Below are 12257 nucleotides of genomic sequence, written 5' to 3'. Positions count from 1 at the left end.
TCCTTTGTATTTCTGTGGTATCAGTTGTAATCTCTCCTCTTTCTTTTCTAATGGTGTTTATTTGGATATTCTCTCTTTTTTTCTTGATGACCCTACTTAAAGGCTTGTTGCTTTTCTTTATCTTATCAAAGAACCAGCTCCTGGAATCATTGATCCTTAGAATTGTGCTTTTAGTCTCTGTGTCATTTAACTGTGCTCTGATCTTGGTTATTTCCTTCCTTCTGCTTGCTCTGGGCTGTCTTTGTTGTTGTTCCTCCAGTTCTTGTAGGGGTAGGGTTAGGTTGTTTGAAATGTTTCTATCTTTTTAAAGTAGGCCTGTATTGCTGTGAACTTCCCTCTGGGAACTGCCTTGGCTGTGTCCCATAGGTTTTGGGTTGTTGTGAGTTCGTTTTCATTTGTTTCCAGAAAGTTTTTGATTTCTTCCCTAGTCTCGTTCTTGACCCATTCATTGTTTAATAGCATGCTATTTAGTCTCCATGATTTTGAGTGTTTGAGTTTTTTTCCTTTGGGCTTGGTTTCTAGTTTCAGTCCCTTGTGGTCAGAGAAAATGCTTGATATGATTTCCATTTTCTTGAATTTGTTGAGGCTGGCTGTGTGTTCTATCATGTGGTCTATCTTTGAAAATGTTCCATGTGCACTTGAAAAGAATGTGTATTTCGTTCTTTGGGATGAAAAGCTCCATATATATATATATATATATATATATATATATCAGTTAAGTCCATTTCATCTAGGGTGTTGTTAAGTGACACAATATCCTTGTTGCTATTTTGTTTGGAAGACCTGTCCATTTTTGATAGGGGGCTGTTAAAGTCCCCTGCTATAATTGTGTTGCTGCCAATATCTTTCTTGCAGTCTTCCAAGATTTTCTTTATGTATTTTGGTGCTCCTATGTTGGGTGCATATATATTTACAATGTTTATGTCTTGTTGGTGGATTCTTCCTTTGAGTATTATGAAGTGACCTTCTGGGTCTCTCTTTATGGCCTTTCGTTTCAAGTTTATTTTGTCTAATATAAGTATTGGTACCCCAGCTTTTTTTCCTGCCCCTTTGCTTGGAAAGTTTGTTTCCAGCCCTTCACTTTCAGTCTGTGTAGGTCTTTTGTCTTGAGGTGGGTCTCTTGTAGGCAGCATATGTTTGGGTCATGCTTTCTTATCCATTCAGCTAGTCTATGTCTTTTGATTGGAGCATTTAATCCATTTATGTTTCAGGTTATTATCGATAGGTAGTTTTTCATTGCTCTTTTTTCATACCTGTGTTCCTCTCTCTTTTCCTTCCTTTCCTCAAAGCACTCCCTTTAGCATCTCTTTCAGAGCTGGTTTGGTGGAGGTGTATTCTTTTAGACTTCTTTTGTTTGGGAAACTTTATTTGGCCTTCTATCTTGATTGAAAGCCTTGCTGGGTGAATTAGCCTTGGTTGCAGGCCTCTGGTACTCATTACTTGGAATATTTTTGCCATTCTCTTCTGGCTTGGAGTGTTTCCATTGAGAAATCAGTTGCTAACGTTAATGGGGCTCCCTTGTATGTTACTTCTTGCTTCTCCCTTGCTGCCTTTAAGATCCTGTCTTTGTCTTGGAATTTTGCCATTTTAATTATGATGTGTCTTGCAGTGGGCCTCTTTGGGTTCCTCTTGCTTGGGAATCTCTGTATTTCCTGGATCTGTGTGACTTTTACTCTCATCCGATTAGGGAAATTTTCCATCATTACTTTTTCTAACAGGTTTTCTATCCCTTGCTCTTCTTCACCTTCTGGTATCCTTATCATATGAATATTATTGTGTTTCATGTGTTCCTGCATTTCCCTTAATCCCTCTTCATTCTTTCTGAGCCTATTTTCCTTTTCTTGCTCTTTCTGGGTGTTTTTTTCTACTTTGTCCTCCAGCTCACTGATCCAATCCTCTGCTTCATCAAGTCTGCTTTTTCATTCCTTCCACTGTGTTCTTCAGTTCAGAAATTGTATTCTTCATTTCCTCTTCGCCCTTGTTGATAGTTTCTATGTCTTTTTTCTTGTTGATACAGTTTGCAGTGAGTTCATTGTAGTTTCCCTGTAGTTTCTGGTAGTTCTCTGTGAGCTAAGTGAGCTTTCTGACACATTGCTCGAATGTGTCAAAAGTGGTTTGTGAAGTTTTGTGTTGGAGATTTCTCGTTGGAGGATGCTCCACAGTTGGGTAGACCAGTTGAAATAGATAGCAGTTAAATCGAGATGTTAATTGAGAACAATCAGCATCATACCACACAGGAGATAGCCGACATAATCAAAATATCCAAATCAATAAAGTTATTGGTGAAATTGAAAAATGTGTCTTTTATTTTACAGAATGAACTAAATGAACTTTTTGGCCATCACAATATGATGTCTAATCACTGGGGAATACAGCTGAAACTTATATAATAATGTATGTCCACAGTAATTGAAAAACAAAAATATTTTTTAAAAAATGATTTGTTAGGCAGGACCATAGTCATGTTTAGTGTAGAGCAAATTATTTTCCTACTGAAGCAAGGCCTTACTGAGTACTGAGTACCCATTTCCACATGAATTTTTAGGTTTTTCCTGCCTGTCTTTTGGGAACATGCACTATTCCTGGCCATGTATGAGTGCTGAGTTCTGTGTCTAATTCTTGGTGTGGTTCTGTGTTTAGTATCAGTTAGTTTCTTCATATGCCTGCATTTATCAGTGTTTTGCTGAATACCCAGAGAGTGTCTTCTGAGATATCTGGAGTTCTCTCTCTCTATAGCTCTATCCTGTCAAATTACTAGACTATCCCTTGAACCTAGTTGCCTTGGTCCCCTCAGATTGTCAGCTCTATCTCATCAACTTAAGGAATCTCCTGGGCCCTGTTTAGGTTCTACAACCTGTGCTATAGCCAGGAAACAAAGTCCTTAAGCTAGGCAATTGTTTGTTTTTTGTTTCTCTAGGGACCATTGTTTTTTATTACCAATATTCAGTATCTTGAAAACCATTCTTTCGTATTTGGTTGGGGTTGTTTGTTTTTTGGTTGTTTTAAATCCAAGATTAAATCTGGTGCCTGTTACTCCATCTTGGCCATTAGAGAAAGTTTCTTTAGTCTGTTTTAGAAATAAGAATGAAGGCTTCTAAGGTTTTTTGTAACCCTGTGATCTTTGATTTGTATTCCATATCTTTAACAGCAAAATTTTTGTTTCTTTTTTTAATTTTTAAAATATATAATCTTTGTTATATTTTTTCCTATTACCATTTTCCCCTTATACCCCTTATACTCCTTGGCCCCTGTTATCACCACACTGTTGTCCATGTCCAGGAGCCCTTTTTCCTTTTTGCTCAATCCCTCCACCCCCTACCCACCACTAGCTGTCATCTGTTCTCCATCTATAAGTCTGTCTCTGTTTTGCTTGTTAGTTTAGTTTGTTAGATTCCACATATGAGTGAAATAATATGGTATTTGTCTTTTTCTGACTGGCTTATTTCACTTAGCATAATGATCTCCAGGTCCATCCATACTGTTTGAAAGGGTAAAATTTCCTTCTTTTTTTACAGCTGAGTAGAATTCCATTTTGTAAATGTTCCATAGGTGTTTTATCCACTCATCTATTGATGGATACTTGGGCTGCTTCTGTATCTTTGTGATTGTAAATAATTCTGCAATGAACATAGGGGTGCTTATGTTCTTTCAAATTAGTTTTTTGGGTTCCTTCAGATATATTTCCAGAAGTTGGATCACTGGGTCAAAAGGCAGATTCATTTTTAATTTTTTGAGGTATCTCCATACTGCTTTCCACAGTGGCTGCACTAGTCTGCATTTCTACCAACAGTGCAAAAGGATTCCTCTTTCTCCACATCCTCAGCAGCACTTGCTGTTTTTTGATTTATTGATGATAGCCATTCGGACAGGTGTGAGATAGCATTTCATTGTGGTTTTTACTTTCATTTATCTGATGATTAGCAACATTGAGCATCTTTTCATATGTCTATCGACCTCTTTGGAGAAGTGTCTATTCAGGTCCTTTGCCAATTTTTTAATTGAGTTTTTTTGGTGTTGAGTTTTATAAGTACTTTATAAATTTTGGATATTAACCCCTTATCAGATGTATTGGTAAAAATATGTTCCCATTCTGTGGGTTGTTTTTATTTTATTGACAATTTCCTTTGCTGTGCAAAAACTTTTTAGTTTGATTAAGTCCCATTTTACTTTTTCTTTTGTTTCCCTTGCCTGGAGGATATATCCAATAAAAATTTTCTAAGAGCAGTGCCTGAGATTTTGCTGCCTATGTTTTCTTTTAGGATTTTTATGGTTTGGGGTCTAACATTTACGTCTTTGATCCACTCTGAATTGATTCTTGTGTGTTGTGTAAGCAGGTGGTCTAGTTTCATTTTTTTGCATATATCTGTCCAATGTTCCCAATACTATTACTGAATAAACTAACTTTAGCCCATTGTATGTGCTTGCTTCCTCTGTTGAATACTAGTTGACTATAAAGGTGTAGGTTCATTTCTGGGTTCTCTGTTCTGTTCCATTGATCTATGTGTCTGTTTTCTTGTAGTATAGTTTGATATTAGGTAGCATAAATCCTCCAACTTCATTATTCTTTCTCCGGATTCTTGTTGCTGTGCAGGCCCTTTTATGGTTCCATATGAAATTTGAAATATTTGTTCTATTTGTGAAATACATCATTGGATTCTTGATAGGAATGTTCTCCATGAACATTCTTCAACTTTTTTCTTCAGTGTCTTACAATTTTCCAAATACAGGTCTTTTATATCCTTGATTAGGTTTATTCCTAGGTATTTTATTCCTTTTGAAGCAATTGTGAATGGAATTGTTTTATTAATTTCCTTTTCTGTTAGCTTATTATTGGCATATAAAAATGCAACTAGTTCCTGGATATTAATTTTGCATCCTGATACTTTGCTAAATACATTTATCAGTTTTAGTAGTTTCTTGGTGGAGTCTTTGGCATTCTCTCTGTAAAGTATTATGTCTTCTGCCAATAAAGACAGTTTTACTTATTCCTTTCCAATTTGGATGCCCTTTATTTCTTCTTCTTATCTGATTGCTGTGGCTAGGACTTCCAGTACTATGTTGAATAAGAGAGGTGAAGGCGGATATACCTTTCTTGCTCCTTATCTTAAGGGGAACGCTTGTAGTTTTTCCCATTTAGTATGGTACTGGCAGTTTCTTTGTCATATATAGCCTTTATTATGTTTAGGTTATGTTCCCTCTATTCCCACTTTGCTGACAGTTTTTATCATAAATTGGTGCTGGATTTTATCAAAAGCTTATTCTTCATCTATTGATATAATCATGCAGTTTTTGTCCTTCATTTTGTTTGTGTGGTGAATTACATTTATTGATTTGCAAATATTGTACCAAACTTGCATTCCTGGAATAAATCCCACTTGATCATGGTGTATGATCTTTTTGATGCATTGCTATATTCTGTTTGCTAATATTTTGTTGAAGGTTTTAGCATCTGTGTTTATCAGTGATACTGGACTATAATTTTCTTACTATGTAGTATCTTTATCTGGGTTTTGGAATTAGGATAATCATGGACAGCAAAATGAGTTTGGGAGCCTTTCCTCCTCTTGAATTTTATGAAATAGTTTGAGACAGAGAGATGTTAGTTCTCCAAATGTTTGGTAAAATTCACCTGTGAAGCCATCTGGTCCAGGGCTTTGGTTTGTTGGGAGTTCTTTTGATTACTGCTTCAGTTTCATTAAGTATAATCTGTTTATTCAGATTCTCTGATTCTTCCTGATTTAGTTTTGGAAGATTGTGTGTTTCTAGGAATTTACCCATTTCATCCAGGTTGTCCACTTTGTTGGCATGTAATTCATAATATTTTCTTACAGTCCTTTGTGTTTCTTTGGTGTCAGTTATTTCTCCTCTTCATTTCTGATTTTATTTATTTATGTTCTTTCTCTTTTTTTCTTGATGAGTCTGGTTAAAAGTTTGTCAATCTTGTTTATCTTTTCAAAGAACCAGCTCTTGGATTCATTGATCTTTTGTATTATATTTTTAGACTCTATTTCATTTATTTCTGCTCTGAATTATTTCCTTCCTTCTACTCACATTGGGCTTTGCTCCTTTTTCAAGTTCCTTCAAGTGTGAAGTTAGATTGTTTTTTTAAGCTTTTTCTTGTTTTTGAGATAGGCCTGTCATACTATGAATTTCCCTCTTAGGATTGCTTTTCCAGTGTCCCACAGATTTTGGATTGTTGTGTTCTCATTTTGTCTATAGCCTTGGTTTTAAAGTCTATTTTGTCAGATATAAGTATTACTACTCCAGCTATTTTTTCTTTTCCCTTTGCGTGAAATACCTTCTTCTATCCCTTTGCCTTTATTTGTGTGTATCTTTTGATCTGAGAAGGGTCTTTTGGAGGCAGCATATATCTGGGTCTTGTTTCCTTATCCCTTCAGTTACCCTCTGTCTTTTGGTCCAAGCATTTAAGCCATTTATATTTAAGGTGACTTTTGATAGATACATATGCAGTGCCATTTTATTGTTTGGCTGTTTTCCTTTGGGGTTTTTTTTTTTTCCCCTTTCTTCTTCTCCTCCTCCTCCTCCTTCTCCTCCTCCTCCTTCTCCTTCTTTCTTCTTCACAAGCCCTTTAACATTTGTTGTGGTATTGGTTTGGTGTTAACAAACTCCTTTAGCTTTATCTTGTCTGGGAAGCTCCTTATCTCCTTTAATTTTAAATGATACAATTGCTGGGTAAAGTGGCCTTGTTTGTAGGTCCTTGCTTTTCATCACTTTGAATATTTCATGCCACTCCCTTCTGACCTGAAATACTTCAGATGAGTAATCAGGTAAGAGTCTAATTGGCACTCCCTTGTAGGGAACTACCTGCTTTTTCTCTTGTGTCTGTTAGTATTCTCTCCTTATCTTTAAGCCTTGCCATTTTAATTATGATGTGTCTCAGTGTAGGCCTCTTTGGGTCCAACTTGTTTAGAATTCTCTGAGCTTCCGGGACTTGTATGACTTTTTCCTTCACCAGATTAGGGAAGTTTTGGTCCTTATTTCTTCAAATAGGTTCTCAATCCCTTGCGCACTCTCTTCTCCTTCTGGTGTTCCCTTGATGCGAATGTTGTTATGCTTCATGTTGTCCAAGATGTTTCTTAAGCTCTCCTCATTTTTTAATGCTCTGCCTATTTGGTTTTTTTTTCTACCTTGTCTTCCAAAACACTGATTCAATCCTCTGCTTCATCTAATCTACTGTTTATTCCTACCAGTGTATTATTTATCTCAGATATTGCATTCTTTATTTCTGACTGATCCTTTTTTATGTTTTCTATGTCTTTTTTATACTATTGAGTATCCTTGTAATCATTACTCTAAACTCTCTATCTGATAAATTGCTTGCTTCCATTTCATCTTTTTCTTCAGGAAAATTCTCTTGTCCTTTCATTTGGGGTCTATTTCTTTGTCTTTCCATTTTGCCTGCTTCTTTGTATTTTCTGCCTTGGATGTCAAACCAATCAGGTAAACTGATTGGCTGTTAATCTAATCAGTCTGTAATCAGTAGTCTGAGTTAAGCAGCATGGGCAGGGCAGAGTAATTCCTGCAGGCGGGGCTATTGCTTCCACTCAGGCTGATGCCCTTCAGAGAGAAGTGCTCTGCCTGAGAGAGGTGGCTCCTGTAGTGTGGGGAATGACTCAGCATGTGGATCCTGGCAGCTATTACTACAGTTCTCTCCCAGAGCCACCAATTCCAGACTGTCTTCAAGTGTCTCCAGTTCACTCTACCCTCCCTTTACTGGCATCCAGGGTAAGTGGCTACAAATGAAATTTTGTGCTTTTGCCCTTTAAAAGGCTCTCTGCATCCCAGCCGTCTCTGTCTGGCTGACAGAACCACTGCTGCTTTTCACAGCTGGATGTTATCTGGGTTCCTTTCTGAGGCTGGTGCTACAGGCTAAAGGAGCCCAGTGTGGGATTTAGACCCCACACTTCTGTGTGTGACCCCCTGGTTACTGAACTATCCCTCCAGCACTTCAGCTGCTGCCTGTGGGAGCCCAGCCAGCCCTCTCTTGTCTGCTCTGCACTCCCTACCTGTCATATTGTGTTGAAGTGTTTTCTTCTGTTTGTCCGTGGTTGTAAGGCTTCTCTGCGGCTAGTGTTCAGTTGGTTATTCTAGATGGTTTCTTTACAATTTAATTGTAATTCTAGGTTGGTCCTAGCAGGATGTTAGTGTAGCTTCCACTTATTCCTCCACCATCTTGTATCTCCAACAGCTCATTTTTTCATTTCCATAGTATGTTTCATTCTCTCCTCAGAACACTTAACCATCCCCTGTTTATGCTTAGATGATTACTTAGGACTAAATCTGTGCTATGAATGAACCTTATTTATAATACCAACACTTGACATAGAATGATGGCAATCACGATATAACAGCAGAAAAATGTATAAATGTGTTTTTCAGGTTTTTTGAACCAAATCCTACTTATAAATACATTTTCTGTGGAGATTATATATGTATGTATAATTGAAACACAAAGTACTGCTATATGTGATATACACTGATATTTTCTGTTGTATTTCATTGAAAAATAAACTTTTGGTAATTACCGATTGATGGGTTATATCTCATAGTTTAACATCCATTGTCTATATAAAGAAAAAACTATGAGCTACCGTATTAATAAAAGGTAGAGGTACTTAGATTACATGCTGTTAGTTCCGTTATTAAGTTTCACTTCAAAACAGTCAGTATAGAGTAAATATGTATAACTTTATTAATAATTTATACAAGATTACGTCTCTGTGTTTTAGTTTTAGTCTTTCTTTTCCATAGTAAATGGGTTAGTAATAACTTACAAATATTTAAAAGAGGTACTGCAGAGTTTTATTTTTAATTAATGAAATTTGAGTGGTTTCTTATGCAAATAGAGTTTTGAGGCATGGTAAAGTCTTGGAACTAATAATAGCTTTACGTCCTTATTTTTTAATTAGATAGTTTTTTAAAAGTTTTATAAGAGTTTATTTGAGCCAAACTGATGACATATTCCAGGGAGAAAGATCTGAAATGGTTTGGAGAATAACAGTTTGTAGTTTCTTTGCATTTGAAATTAAGGAGGGGACTTCAGGAAGATTGGAGAAGGCAAGATTGGGATTGGATTACAGGTTAGTTAACAAGATTATGTGCTTTCTTGAGAGTTAATATACCTCTTTAGGGGTATTATTTTTAGTATTTTAAAGGTTTGTTAACCTGGATGCATGAGAACTATGGACAGGACTGGCTTAAACCCTTTCACTAAGTTATTCCTGGAGCGTGACTGTCCACCATGACCTGCCCAGTTTGGAATTTATCATCAGAGCACCACATGAGGTTACTTTCCATGGAGCCACCTTTTCTTCCTCAACGTTCCCCCTTTTGGTCATAAATCAACATGAAAGATATATTGATGACTGACTTTTAGGTCAGATAATGTGTTCTCACTCCTAGGAAGTCTCAGTGTCAGTGTCATCTTGTTGACCATTGGGAGTGGGGTAGTACTGGAACCATGGGATCTGAGTTGAGGTCAAATTTTTTTTCCCCAAAAGAGAAGGGCAGGTAAATGGAAGTCTTGCAAATCTTATAGCCTTCATTGTGAAAAAAACACTCTGGATCATTTCTGTCCTATTAATTATCATGATTCAAATTTTGCTTTCTCTTATTTTTCTGCCTTTGGCATCTAGTATAGCAATTATATAGGTCATGGAAAGAGTATTAATAGTTATCTTATACATGTAGAGTAATGATAAATAATTGGATTATATAGAAAAAGCCAGAGAACAAATGTTACTATTATTGAGACCACTATTATTAGCAGACAGGTAGACAATCAATACAAAATGGATTCTAAGTTCAATATCAATCCATAAGTATTAAGATATTGTTGATGTGTTGGAATAACTGTTTATTTCTGATGTCAGCTACCCTAGAAGGCTTTGGTGACCTTTGTATGTGGAGATGAGTGTCAGAGACAAGGGTGGATATCCATTCGTGGTTAGAGGCCTGATAAGGTCCCTTCCAACAAAGTTGGAGAGTGTCTTTTATTTGACCTTCTTTCCAATAGTCAAAATGTAAAGTCTTCATCTCCTTAAGTTCACTGTGAAAGGAAGCAGTTACCAACTTGGCATTTTCTTGATGTAAGACTGTGGCAATAAACTTTGGCAGTAGTGTAAGGTGCCTTCTTTCAGTAATTTCAGCTCATAGTTTCTTTTATATAAGTTCAACTTAAATGTACTGTGAAGCATGAAGGAATGCAAAAACTGAAAAATGAGAAGAACCACGCAGCCGTGTTGGGTGTTCCATAGCCCTAACTCTTCATTTTTTTTATCTCTTATTTTCCCATGCAATTGTACATAAAAGACAAGTATTTTGATATGTTCCAGGGGCCCTTCTGGAACACCACAAAGTTATTACTATATATATATAGTAATATATATATATATTCTATTGATATATATATATCAATAAAATCTCAATATATATATATATATTGAGATTTTAACCCTTAAAATTCCTAGTGAAACCTCAATTTCTAATGGAAAGCATTCTTTAGCTTAGACATTTTATAGCATCTGGAAACATTTTTCATAGATACAAAAGTCAATTATTAACATGGACTAATTTTTGTGAAACCCAGGCAAAATAAAGATATGTCTTTAGTTTATCTAAAAGTTTACCTAAAGCAACAAACTTAAGCAAGCTTTGTTTACTAAGGATTAATCTTAGGTCACATGTACTTGGAAAGCATCTGAGTTAGTTTTTATATTGCTGAGAATTTTAGAGTATCCAATTCTTACAAGTGCTTGACTTTAATTTTAACAGTACCATCCAGAGGTAGAAAATTATCTCACATTTACAAAATACATATGTAGATATATACAGACAGACACAAAGAAAGGATTGTCATATCTAAATTATGTTTAGGAGGCATTTACAATTCATATTAGCCCTTGACAAGTCAAGTTCCAAATGACCTTCTCCCTTTTAAAATAACAACAGCCATTTGTAATAACACAAAGAATTGCATTGACATATGTTGATCAGTTTATCTAAATTCTCTTTTTGAAGCTTTAAGAAATCAATTAAATATAATTTTTATTCATTCTGCCTAACTTATAGCCAGTCTTTTTCTAATTATGCACACAAAAAAATAATTCAGAAGTATCAAAGGATCCTCATTTTGGCCATCTCAGTTATAAATGGGGGGCTGACTGTGGTGAGCCTGCGAGGCATGATTTCCCATGTTAATTTAGAGTCTGAACAAAGTTCTAGGAAAAACCAGCCCTTACATGCATGTCTCTGGATGAGCTAAATGTAATGGATATCTCTATAGGACTGCTTTACACCCTAGAGGAAATTTTTTCTCTAGAAATCCCACAAAGATTCTTCGTCATCTAAGAATACCCAAACAAGGGCCAACAAGAGCTTACTGAATGCAGTAAAAACTACAACACTTTCAACATACAGGCCCCTCTCTCATGTCTCTCTCTCAGGATGAACTCATTCCAGGTGCCCTGTCCTTTTCCTGGGGGTCACACCTGCTTCTCTGGGATCGGCTGCGCTACTTCACTGGATGACTTCTAGTACTCATCTTCGCCACTTTGGATTTGGGGGTCTGAAACAACTGTTGTCAGGTTGGAGAAGCAAGAACTTTCTCTTTTGGAGCTAAAGAGAGCTCAGCCTCTCATTTAATTAGCAAATATTTTGTTCAGACTCTCAGTAAGCAAGCCAATTAAAGAGTTGAAATTAAAAGAGCTAAAGAGAGCTCAGCCTCTCATTTAATTAGCAAATATTTTGTTCAGACTCTCAGTAAGCAAGCCAATTAAAGAGTTGAAATTTAAAACAGCAACCCACCTTTTCTTTCCTCTCCTTGGGTTATCTCTACCATTATCCACTCAAGGATTTTCTAAGAACACCTCAAATAAAGTCATGGCCCAGTATTCACCCAACTTCATTCTGAATACTGTGGCATACAATGGACCCTTGTTTGTACTTAGTAGGGGGACCAGGGCTGCAGAGTGTGGTCCTGGGTGGGTGTCTTTTGAATACTGCTATATTATACCAAGTAAATGTTGATGTAAGAAATGTCCAAACCTGTAGAGAATTTTTATGAGTTTATTTGAGCCAAACTAACAACATGTACTGGGGAGTAAGATCTCAAATGTTCTCTAGATAATCTTTTTTTAAAATACATTTTATTGATTATACTATTACAGTTGTCCCATTTCCCCCCTTTATTCCCCTCTGCCCTGCACACCCCCTCCCACCCACATTCCCCCCTTTTA

The 12257-nt window shown here is 36.3% G+C and overlaps 1 protein-coding gene across 11 annotated transcripts in view; it reads left to right on the top strand.

The window, feature by feature from the left end:
• Window positions 1–12257, top strand: part of CSGALNACT2 (chondroitin sulfate N-acetylgalactosaminyltransferase 2) — a 114251-nt gene that overhangs the window by 19561 nt on the left and 82433 nt on the right. The window contains exon 1 of one of the 11 annotated variants that reach the window (XM_045196010.3): window positions 7699–7746. The exons of the other annotated variants lie outside the window; for them this stretch is intronic. The gene's annotated coding sequence lies outside the window, so the exon portion shown is untranslated. Of the gene's footprint in view, window positions 1–7698; window positions 7747–12257 lie in introns of those variants that run through there. 11 annotated transcript variants of the gene reach the window in all.

This window comes from Desmodus rotundus, chromosome 4 (assembly GCF_022682495.2).
Source record: "Desmodus rotundus isolate HL8 chromosome 4, HLdesRot8A.1, whole genome shotgun sequence".
NCBI lineage: Eukaryota > Metazoa > Chordata > Mammalia > Chiroptera > Phyllostomidae > Desmodus > Desmodus rotundus.
Note: the sequence above shows the minus strand (reverse complement) of the source record. Positions and strands in the feature narration are given on the sequence as shown.